Source organism: Choloepus didactylus, chromosome 16, assembly GCF_015220235.1.
Source record: "Choloepus didactylus isolate mChoDid1 chromosome 16, mChoDid1.pri, whole genome shotgun sequence".
NCBI lineage: Eukaryota > Metazoa > Chordata > Mammalia > Pilosa > Megalonychidae > Choloepus > Choloepus didactylus.
In genome coordinates, this window is record NC_051322.1 from 2,771,805 (window position 1) to 2,784,736 (window position 12,932).

Genomic DNA, 12,932 nt, shown 5'->3' on the forward strand with positions numbered 1-12,932 from the left:
TTTCTCCCTCTCAATCTCTCTGTCTCTCAGCAGCCATCAACACATCAAATAAACTACTTTCTTCCACAATAAATGCTAAATTTGAATTCCCATGTCACTGTACATTTATGCAAAAATTATTGTGAAAGCTTGCTTGCTTTGCTATACTTGTGTCCCTTTTAGGGCCTGCAACTAGAAGGAAATGAGCTTCCAGATCTTTGCAGAGCTATGCCCCTTCTGAGGAGAAAATGCTGTGGTTTATATAGATGCTTTTGCAGGAGATGCAGTCATTTCCCCCATTATACAACCACTGATATTCTAGTACTTATGCTCTTGTATCTAAAGGCACTTCATAATTTAAAAATTAATTTACAGTTAAATTTTATGACCATTTTGCAATTCTTCTCTAGCTTTGCAAAGCTAAAGAGCCTGGGAGTCGACCACGTATAAGATGAGAGAAGTCCTTGGTAAGGAAGGATCTAGCATCAGCTCTGGCCAAACACAGCCCAACACAATGAAGAATTTCCTCTGTAGAGGACATAAATTAGAGAGAAAGAAGAGACTGTTAAATAGAAAAATTCTGGAAGCTCCGTTCTGGGGCAGGGAGGTATGGGGTGGGAATATTTGTTAGTGAAACACAAGGAATGTCAGAGTCAGTGATTTCTGAAAGCTGAGAGACTGTTTTACAGAAGACCCAGTGGTGGGAGACTTAACAAAAGCCAGGATGGCTTGATGGAGAGTGAGAGGGAAAATAAAAGGGAGATTATAGGGGTATTATAGGACAAAGGAAGTAACGGCAATCTATCAGTAAGAAGACAGGGTAGGCATAGTCTGAACCAAGTTTAAAATAAAATAAATGTATAAGTAAACAATTAAATAGGTTATATATATGTGTGTGTATGTGTGTGTATAAAGAATTCTGACAGGCTATAAACTAAAATAATAGGTATGATCATTTTTTGGTGGTAAGATTGTGGGTGGTTTTTATTTTCTTCATTTTGCCTGTTTATTTTTTACAACAAATGAATTAATTTTTATCATTTTCATAAGAAAAATATGTGAAAAGTAATATAAAGCTCTAATATTTAAAATTGTTGTACTGATAATAACAAGAACAACAAACAAACAAATCAATGAGACAAAAATAGACAATCCAGAATCTGGTTTTATTGTATATAAACATTAAAGATATATAAATTAATTAACATTCCAAATCAATGGAAAAGAGGAAGGATGACTCAATAATTATTTCTGATAAAATTAGTTACCTCTTGGGGGGTAAAAAGTGGGCTTCAATCCTTATCCCTATCATAAGATAATGCCCATGTGGGTGAAAAATAATATTATACAGAAAAAGAAGAAAATATTTATAGGCCCATGAACAGGGGACACATTTTAAATATAGAGGCAATTGAAGAAACCACAAAAGCAAAAAAGACATATACATGGAGGCTATACTTAATATTAAAACTCCTTATCAAAAACACCATAATTAAAATTTAAAGTTTACAAACATAGTAGACAAAATTTTTAATCTATATCATAGACAAATTTACCTATTTTTAAAAGCTACTATGTATCAGTACGTTAAGAATAGCTAAATAGCAAAATGGGTGAAAGACCTTAGCAGCCAATCCAAATAGAAGTGATAGAAATAGCCATTGCCATGTGCAAAAAGCCTCAATCTAACAAGTAAACAGCAATCACTACACTGCACTGTCTTTACTAATCAATAAAACTGAGATTTAAACAAATTAAAACACCAGTGTTAAGTTTATAGTGAAATTTTGATTGATGGGGAAATATAAACTGTCAGAAATTTCTGGTAAGGCAATTGAGATTATGTCATAAAACCTTTAAAGTATTCAAAACTTGCTTTACACCTAGGAAAAGATCAGAGAAAACAAAAAAATTATGTATACAATTTTAATCATAATGCATTTATAACAGAAAAGTTGGAAACAACCTTTATGCCAATGAAGGAGAATGATGAAAGCAAATGTAATATATTTAGACAGTGGAATTTTATACAGCCTTTAAGGGTGTATTTTCCAGGAATATTTGGGAAGATTTCATTGTAATAGTACATGGATCTGGTTTTCAAAAAAAAACCACACACACAGAAAAACTAATTAATATACCAACATCTTAACAGTGATTTCTCTCTTGATGGTGGAACCATGCATATGTTTTTTTCTTCTAAGTATTCTCCGAATTTCTAAGTTTAGAAAAAGAATCAACATCAAGTATAGCATAGAACTTTTGGTTTCTCTCTATGGTACAAAAATTGCTCCCGAGCATAAATAAAAAGGAAAATTTCACAAATCATTCCCCAAAGCTGGTATAATATTGATATCTAACCCTAAAGAAAGGAAATTATATACCTTATCTAAGTGTGATTTATTCCTGGAAGACAGCGTGGGTTCAATATTAGGAAACCCACTAATGTAAAGTACCCTGCAAATAGATCTGAGGAGAAAAGCCTTACAATTATTATTGTCGATGCAGAAAATACTTTTTTGTAAAAAATTGAACAGCCAATCCTTGAAGAAATAAGATTGAGGAATACTTCCTGAACACACACCTTAACATCTTACCTTCCTAATATTCTGCAGCACAGAATAAGTTGGTCTTTAAAAGTGTGGAAAATTTTTCTCAAAATTATCTGAGGTCTCAGGCTTTTTTTATGGAGAAGCTCCTTGATAACTTTCTACATTTCTTCTACTGAAATTGTTCTATTTAAGTTTGCTATCTAACAGGATCAATTTTGGTAAACATATTCCTAGAAAATTACCCACCTCATCTTGCTTTTCAAATATTTTTGCAGGAATTTTTCAGCAGTCACTCAGTGTCTTTTATTGTTATTTTCTTTGCTTCTGTTGGATTTCCGCTTTGATATTTCTTAGTGACTAAATTGTGGTTTCTCTCTTTTTCATTGATTAAATTAGCTAATGGATTGTCTACTTTAGTGTTTTTTAAAACAGAATTTCAATTTATTAAATACATTCTCTATTTTCTCCCTCATTAATTGCCACTTGTATTGTTATTATTGCATTTTGTGTGCTTTCTTTTCATTTGTTAGATTTTTTCTAGCCTATTGAGTTGGAAATTTAATTCATTTATTTACATTCTTCCATTTATACTGATATAAATGTTTAGGGTTATGAGTTTTCCCACAATTGCTTCTTCAAGTATTCCCAGATATCCAGTTTTTCATCATTGTTTTTATCAATTCTATATTTTGGTTTTATCCCCACTTTGCCGCAGAGTTATTTTATTTCCTTGTATAATTTACAGGAGGAAGTGCCTTTTGTTTTATTAACTTGATATTTAGTTCTAGTCTTACCACATTATAAGAGTATTATTTGTAATATTTCTTTATATAGCCTAATGATGTTTTCTTTGTGATAATATTTTGTGTCCATGATCTGCATTATACTTAGAGTAGTGTCAAAGTCTATTATTGTTACATTACTGTTTTTTTCCTGTGTTACCTTCAGTTTTTTTCCTGCATAATGGTGGTTGTGATGCTACTTGGTGCATAAGTATTTACATCTGTGATATGTTTGTTGTGAGTAGTGTTTTTTAGCATCAAAAGGTGTCCTTCGTCACATTTAATGCTTTTTGCCTTGGGTTTTACTTTGAGTGGCATTAGGATTACAACCTCTTCCTTCTCAAAACTGACACACCTTAGCCCATTCCTTTATTTGGGAGTTTTCTCAGTTACTTTATGATAGGGCTCTGTGTGTGTATGTACAATCTGACATATAGATAACGATATAATTGTTTTCTTGACCAAATTGAACTTTTTTCTTTTAACCAATGATTTAGGCTCATTTACATTTATAGATATGACTGATTATTTTTGTGTCAACTTTGTCACAAAATTTAATATTACTATATTGTGTCATTTTTGCCAATCTCTTTCTCTATGCTGTATGCCTATTTGTCCTTTATTTTTCAAACAATTTTGGTATTTAGGAGAGTTAGCCGTTCTTAAAGCCTTCACTCCCTATTTTCTTTTCTAACTTTTCTTTTGATTTGGCTTGTGTGTGTTTTAATGGCATCTTTAATGACCCTGGGTGAGCTTGTCCTACTTTTCTTTTCCTTGCCTTGCCTGCTTTCAGCTCTGTTACTCACCTTGGCGGAACACAGAGCATTTCTAGCTCATTCTTGCGTGCGTGCCCGTCTGTGCATAGCCTGCAGTAAGCACACTGAATTCTGCTGCATCTTTGCTCTCTCTCCATCTTTCCTGAGGAGGCTCCTCTCCCAGCACCTTGCGGAGGGCGGGCGAGTGAGAACAGGAGCCCCGAGTCTTTCATCTGAGCCTAGATAGTCAAGGGCAGCTTGGCTGACTGCAAAAGCCTTGGCCCACTGTTTCCTTCGCCTTGATTTTCTTGAAAATATTGCCTTATTTTTGCCTTGCTTGCATGTTGCTCTTGAAGAGTGTGACGCAAACTGAATTCTCTCTCCTTTAAGGTGTTTGGTCTCTGCCTTGAAGCTCTAGGGCCATGTTTCATCTTTAGAATCCAGTAGCGTTTATATCTCCAAGAAGATCTTCTGGGTAAATTACCCCAGGTACCAGGTGGGCCCTTTCAATATGTAGAGGCATTTTCTTCTTCTTCTTCTTCTTTTTTTTTTTTTTGTGGAGTTTTTCTTCTAGTGTAGTTTTATAGATAAACTGTGTCCCATTGTGTGTTTTCTTTGGTAACTCTTGTTGTTCATATCAACCACTTTCTGACACTTTTTACTTTTTCTGTTTATTTCATTTTTATTAGATTGGCTCTTTTTCTCCTTTTCTTCAATATCCTTTATTGGTTTTTATTTGAATCTATGTTTCCTTGTAAGTTGGTAGTTTAGTCTTCATTTCTGAAATGTTTTAGAATTTTTCTTTTGTTTCTTGAGTCCTATCAACCATTTTGCTTTCTGCCTTTTACTTATCCCTTTCTGCTCTTAGTTTTTGAAGTTTTTAATTCATGTTTTTAAAAATATTACAAACTGTTTTTGAGGGTCTTTAATTGAGTTTGGAATAATTGTGCTCTTCATTTTTTTTTTTTTTTTTGAGGGGATGGGGCAGGAGAGGGGAATTTTAATCACCTGAAATATTTTGATTCTCCTTCTCTGTTTTCCTCTAATAGTAGATAAGCGTAGATGAAGATTGTTTATATCTGTGCTTTGGGACAGGGTACAATGTCACTTAGGAGAGCCCTGCTTCAGAAAAGCCCTCTTCTGTTGTTGGCAGTGGATGCTTTTCAGGGGAACATATCAGAGAGCTTGTTTGTCCTCTAATTTGTATTTGTCTTTTGTCTTGCAGTGTTTTAGTTTGCAGAAGTTGTCAAAATGCAATATATCAGAAATGGACTGGCATTTAACAATGAGGATTCATTAGCCTACAAGCGTACAGCTCCGATGCTGTGAAAATGTCCAAATCAAGGCATCATGAGACGGCGCTTTCTCCCTGAAGACTGTCTGCTGGTGACCCGGAACTCCGCTGCCACACACGAAGCACCTGGCGGGCCCTGCTGGTCTCCTCGTCAGCTCCCAGCGTCTCCATCTGTGGCTTCCTTTTCCAGCTTCTGCACCTTTTTTCTCTCTCAGCTCTTCCGGCTTTTTCCTCTGTTTCCCATCTTCTTTTAAAGAACTCCAGTAAGAGAACTGAGACCCACTTGGAGCAGCCCCGACTGAAATCACCTTAATCAAAAGGTCCCACCCACAAGGTCCCACCCACAGCAATGGATTAGCTTAAAGAACATGGTATATTGTGGGACATTCAGCTGCAAACCATCATATGCAGGATCCTAAATTCTCTGCAACTCACCTTCTTATGGGCACTGGTACTTAAGTTACATGAAAATTTTGATTTTCACAACATAACTAGCAATTTAGCTAGTAAGGTAAGAAAAATCATTGTTATGAAGTTAATGTATGATAAGTTATGAATTATATATTTATTTTATGACTCTTCCAAAGACCTCCGGAAGGCCCAAGCAGGCCCACTGATCATGAAATGCAGCCATCTTTCATATCATGCCAACTCTGTTTTATAAAATGCATGACTTTGTTAATATTTGTATTTTGTTTCAATGAAAGGATTTTCAAGGTAGAAGGGTAGAACATTTTATATATACTTAGGTATTTAGAACCATAAGAGGTCATTTGTGTGCATGTCCCACACCCCACCTGTAAGGAAGGACCTCGTTGCTCAAATCGGGGTATTTCTGGGGACGGAATGGAATGTTTTGGATGACAGGGCCCAGGCCATGTCTGCTGGAGCAGCCCCTGCTCCTGACTAACCCCGCAGACTTGCCTCGGACCAGCACATCCTCTTTCTGCGACATTTCTGTTGCACGCTTTTCCCCCACCCAGGATCTCACCTCAGGAGACCTTTTCTCCCGGGAATAAACTGTTCTAGAGTCTTGTCCAGCTCCTCCCTGACTGTAGTGCTGGGCTCATTTTATGCACAGACTTCCTAAAGGAGGTTTCTTCTAATCCCCGATCTAAACTGAGTCCCTGCATTTTATTCTTCTGTAGCACCCACGGTATTTTACAACTATATATACAAGCTATATTATTTGTGTAATTAGCAGCGTACTGCTGGCCTCTCTAGACTGTAAATTCAGTGAGAGCAGGAACTGTGTCTATTTTGCTCATCACTTAAGCCCCATTTCTTAAAACATGGCAAGTGCTCTGTGCACATTTACTGAATGAATGAATGAATGAATGCATGAAGAGGTACCTCTTGCCAGCTCTTTGATCTTGGGAAAGTAATTTAATCTCTGAAAGTTTTGTTTCCTCATCTGTAATAGGAACCTAAAAATAAGACAATCTTCATGGTTATTTCAGGATCGGTTAAAATAAGGCTTTCAAAAGGCCTCCTGGCTCTCTGTGAGGCCAGGGGCACAGGCACCACATGCCGGGGTGTTGGGGTGGTGGCCGGGCTTTCTGTGATTTATAGTGCTCACGCACAGAAGTTACAAATATTAACTATCATTATAAGCTTAGATTTAGATTTCTTCACTGTGCACATTCAAACAAATTCTGATGTAAAGTGGTAAGTATACAAACAACTTCCAACATGCAAGCCAGAGGGTGCATGGATGGACTCCAAGCTTGTATGGCTCAGGAAACAATGTCTCCAGGTGGGACACTGGGGACCCCCTGGTTTTCTGAGCTACGACTCCTCAGAAACCACACAGGGCACTTACATCCAGAGCAGGCCCCCTTCCCACATGGTGGCCCCATTTCCAGGTCAATGCTCTGGCCCTGGGCTCACCTGCGGCACTCGGCACCCCTCCTAGGGGACAGCCCACCTGCTCCTTCTGCCCCTAAGCCACCCCAGGAAGCCTCCCGTGGTGGTGGAATTATTTTACAATGAATCAGTCTCACTGGTCGCCTAACTGCTTTGCCTCTGGGCATTGTACGACCGATTTTCTGACAACAGACTGAAATCCTAGTGCCGATTATTGCTTGTAATTCCTGGAGAAGGCCCTGTCCTACTCACTGGGTAGAGCGTCAAACCAACTTGATGGTTCAACTTTCTTTTTCCACCTCTCTTTGTGGCGATTTGCTGGACTGTGGATTGCTCTAGCGCCACCCTCTCGCCCAGTGCTCTCGGGACCAACAGAGGCTGATACAAATGTTTCACTGTTGATTTTGGAGGAAAGACATTCCTTTCTCTCCCACTTGTCATTGGACCCATCTACAGAAACTCAACCACTTTTCCTCTTTTGCTTGATTGGGTCCTTCCACCGTGAAACACTTCAGTTGTCAAGCTTAAACCATTTGTCTCTTTAAAATATGGGGAAATTAATCCGCATGCCTTCGTTTCCTGGCTGCTGACACAAACACCATATAGCAGGGTGGCTTAAGCTGCAGAAGTCCAGGCGTCGGAGAGCGGTGCTTCCCCCCGAGGATGGCTGCATCCTGGTCCTCCTACTGGCGATCCTCTGTCCCCTGTCCTCCGCATTTCTCTCACGTGGCCATAATGCACACGCGGCATTTTCTCCTTTCTCTCCCAGTTCTGTTGGCTTTTAGCTTTCCGGCAGCTTCTCTTTCTCTGAATCTGAATTTGCTCTGCCTCTAAAGGACTCCAGATGCTGGATTAAAGCTCACCCCAGTTCCACTGGAGCAAACCTCAACTGAGGTCTCATCTTCTAGAGACCCTCCCCATGGGGGGTCCACACCCGCCAGAATGCAGACCCAGACCAGGGCACATGCACACAGGGGTACACAAGTCCCTCCACCACACCACACTCTAACGTTTTCAGTTGTGGTTCAGTAAAATAAGCACTTTGTAGCCTTTTGTTGCTGTTAGTGTTGGAAATGCATAAGATCCTTTCTGCTTACTAGATAATTATATTACATTAATATTGTATGAATAAATGAAAGTAAGCAGTAATTATGCCTTTATCCTCTGTTTTGCAGTTTACAGTTTGCTTGTTTCAAGAATGAAGGGAAATTGGTACATTTAAACCCACCTCATTTCCAAACAATGAGGAGCACTGGAAGCACACTCAGAAGGAAAGGCTGAGACAGACTGGCCTTCACCCTGTCCCTTGCTTAGAAAAGACTTCCCTCTTTGTATTGCTTTGCTGACCAATAAATAAGACAAAACTGGGAATATTTTATTTAAGTAAAGAAAAAGAAAGGGCATTTCTCCATCAGAAGATAACATTCTTCTCTGGCTTTATTTGATTAATATTATTAATACAGGACTGAGGTGGTTTAAAGTGGTGGAAACAAATCTATACGACAATTTCCAAATCCAAAGATTCATGTCATGCTTTCGGAAAAGCTCACTTCCCTCCATTTCTATTTATGAAATGCAGACCCCCTCTTAGGATCAACCCAAAGCCAGCTGAAGGGCTCTGTGGCCGACGATAAATACAGCACCCTTTACAAAACTGCAGCCTTCTGTGGAGCCTCCATAAGGCACAAACAGGTCCAGGACCAAGTTTCACTGACCCCTCGGTGCAGGAGGTATTTGTTGATTGCTCACCAAGCCAATCTAAAAGTATATTTAGATGTTGATTAATAAATTTATCATCTTCTTAGATGAGGACCCCACCAGTATTGAAATATGACATTAAAATAACTTGAGTCTGAAAATAACATTCACAATTTTAACCGTAGATATATTTCTATCTACGTTTTAAATATGCTTAAAAATTTATACATGCTTACATCTCTTTTAAAACAATAATTTCAATGAAATATATGCTTTGTTTGAAGAAGTTTATTTTTTCTTTTAGAATAGTATTAAGTTTTTTTTTTACTAAAAGTAGTTTATTAATTAAAAAATAAACAGGATAATTTTAACCAGATAGATGATATGAAATAGTCCACTTAAATCACAGTAAAAACCAAAACTCAACTCCAGTGTCACATGCTTTCCCATGACATTCATGTCTATTGTAATCAAACCCTAATTAACATATAGGAAAAAGATGGCCTAAATCATATGCAAGTTAATATTCAGAGGCTGTACTCAAAGAGTACCTATAAATGTCTGAAGATCAGTATTAGAGAAAGTAATAGCTGGTATTTCCTTGAGGAAAGTCTTGGATTCAAGGCTGTTTAAGAACTTTCACGGTGAAACCAAGCTGGGAGATGCCACTAACACCAGAGAGGGCAGGCACAGGTCTTTCCACAGCCGTGAAGTGTCCCTCCAGGGTCCGAAGGGGCTGCGGTCAGCAGAGACAGGATAGGCTGAAAGGGCGGGGCTGAGGGACTTGTGGGCAGTGGGTGGGCGGGGCTGAGGGGCACGTGGCAGTGGGTGGGCAGGGCTGAGGGACCTGTGGGCAGTGGCGTGCTCTAGGCAGCCATTGTGGGCCCTGAAGCCACTGCAGTCACCTGGGGAGCTTGTTGAAAACCCCAAGCCCAGTGCCCCACCCCCCTCACTGCAGCACACTAATTGAGCTAATTGAATTAGCATCTCTGTGGACCACCTGGCACACGAGTGCCAGGTGAATCCTATGTGTGTCTCGGTTTGCAAGCCCCTATTTTAGGAGCTTAAAATGGGGGACTTGGAGGAAATTTGACAGAAAGGTATCTAAGGTATCTTAATAGACCATTTGCTGTAAAGAAGCAACAAAATGGATTTGGGAATTTATTTTTAAAAGAAGATTGATATGGAAACCTGGTAAATTAGACAAAATCATACTAGGCACGTAGAACAAACCAGATGATAACTATTTATAACACCCCAATTCTGATGTTCATAGCTTTGAAAAGTTGGCATTTGTCTCAGTCTTTGGTTTTTGCTGGGTCCATATTTTTATTATCATTATTGTTGTTAATAGTGTGTGTGTGAGACAGAGAGGGAGGGAGAGAGGGAGAAAGGAAAGGAGGAAGAGAGAAAGAGGGAGGGAGAGGACAGAAGTTTCTCACTGTTTACCACCTAGTAGAGAAATGGAGAGAGGCTTTTACATTAATTGGCTCTGTGTCCTCAGTGACTTAACTTATGTCACAGGGGCGAGGCTGTAGGGGCCCCAGGCTGCCCTCCTTTTAGAGGCCTCCATGCCAGCCCGCAAAGCGGCACACCCCACGGCTTAGGACGCTGAAAGGGATGCAGTGGAGAGCACAGAAACGATTAAGGAGCTGGGAAATGGGACCTACGAAGAAAGATTAAAGGATCTGTGCTGCTTTAGCCTGGAGCAGGGGAGCGCACGGAATTACCATCTCCAGGACAGTGAAGGGCTATTAGATGGAGGGTGGCGGCCAGCTGTTTCCTCTCCACACTGAGGACGGGAAGAGAGGAAACCGGCTTAAGGTTCAATAGGGAGGATTTAGATGAGATATAAAGAGCTTCCTACCGGGAGGGCTGATAACCACTAGAGCAGGTTGCCGAGCTAAGACGCTCAATCTCCTCGGCCGAGGGGTGGTTTATCCACGGAGAAAGGCCCACTTGATCAAGGGTGACTGTGGTGTGGCCTCGGGCAGGGGCGCTCGGCACGGAGCCTTTAGGTTTTGTGAGACGCAGTGACATCCTGTAAAACCTTGGCTGTACCCCGACACGCAATACTCCCCAGGGCTCTGTTTCCACTCCTATTGGTTATTGTCTCAGTTCTTTGAAAGATGCCGTGCAAGTTTGTCTGTCTGAAGGCTGAGTACATAAAAACACAGCTCAATGTGGAAGGTGCAATTTCTAGATGTGACAAAAAGCAGTGGCTGCTGTTTATTGCCTCTTTTTTCATTCATTATCGTAATAGCATCATTAAAAGAACTGGAAAGCTGTTTTGAAGAAAAAAATCTGCATTGCTCTAGCCTTGAATTCAAATTTTTTTGCTTGAAATATTCTTTGATGTTTAAAAATAAAATGTGTTCAGCAGGTGTTTTTGTTTATACAGGGGCAAGAAAAGAACGGAGGAAGATAAAGAGGAAGGTTTTTTTTTTTTGGAAAAAAAAATAATGGAGTCTTAAACTCAGAATTGTGTCTAAACTGTAACTCTCATTGGATCTTGGATACACTTCGGGCACCAATATTTTGAGAATTCTCTGTGGCTGCGGGGAAAGACTGCCTCTTTTAGAAATAATCTTAGAAAGGAGATTTACTGGACAATTCTCAATGAGATGTATGCTTCTTAGGATATATTTTTGGGGTGGAGGGAGGCTAGTAGGGATAGGTTTCACTGATCTTACAATTTCTGTGTTTTTCTTAGCTTTCTTTGTTAATAGTGACTACCTTTGTAACGAACTTTTATGGCCACAGAATGAAAACATTCTCCCTGTTTCCTCAGTGGAGCTGCACAATACAGCAAGGATGAGGCCAGGAAAATAGAGATTGTTCTCTTCTTGCTTGTGGGGACACCCCCACTTAAACACCCTCACCCTCGTCCTAAAATTTCAAAATCTGAATTACTTCTATAAGGTGCACTTTGACCTGTCTCCTGCTTGACTTTTCAGTTATTTCTCATTGCATCCCCTTCAAAATGGGATATTTCAGACATATCAAATATCTAACATTCCACGACTGTCCCAGAGCATTTGTCTCTTTGCCCGTTCTATTACTTCACGTCTCTGCCTTTCTGGGGAGCCCCTCTACCCCTCACCCCTGTGGTCATTTCAGTGTGTGTTCCCCAAAATCTGTGTCCACCTGGAACCTGTGGCTGTGTCTTTATTTGGACTAGGTCTCTGCAGGTGTAATTAGTGAATTAAGGTGAGGCAGCTCTGGGTTAGGCTGGTGTCTTCATGAGAAGAGGGGAATTTGGGCACAAAGACGCACACAGGGAGAAAAGAAGCCACATGAAGGCAGGTGGTGACTGGAGAGAGGTGTCCACAAGCCAAAGTGCACCAAGGACTGCTGGCTGCCCCCCAAGGCCGGAGAGGCCAGGGCAGTTTCCCCCGAGAGCCTCGGGAGGGATCCAGCCCTGCCGACACTCTGATTGCGGGATTCTGGCCCCCAGAATGTTGCTTTAAGCCACCCAGTTTGTGCTAATTTGTTAAGAAATCCCTAAGGAAATGAATATAGACCCCCCCTTTCCTGCTTGTCCTTTAGGTATCTGGAAAGTCAACAAACACAGTGTGTTATAATTTCATATTTACTGAGGTGTTTCTGCCATAGAAGTAAACTCCTCAGAGTATGTTTTCTCTCAACTGCATCCTCACTACCTAAAATTGTGCTTAGATTTAGTAGATGCTCGAATGATGAAGGATTGGATGATGGAGGGGTGGAGAGGAGGGTAGGGGATCGAGGGATGGAGAGATGGGGAGATGAAGGAATGGAGGGGTGGAGGGTGGAGAGATGGAGGAGTAGAGGGGTGGAAAATGAGTGGAGGGGGTGGAATGAGGAAAGAGGTGGGTGGGTGAACAGAGACATTTCTGTGTGGAAAGAGAAATGGGTCAAATAAACATTGGTCTTATTAGGTCTTATTAGCACACCCAATTAAGAAATTTATTGAATGACATTAATCTGTTTGTTTTTTTTTTCAAGAATCAAGTTCAATGCATGGTCA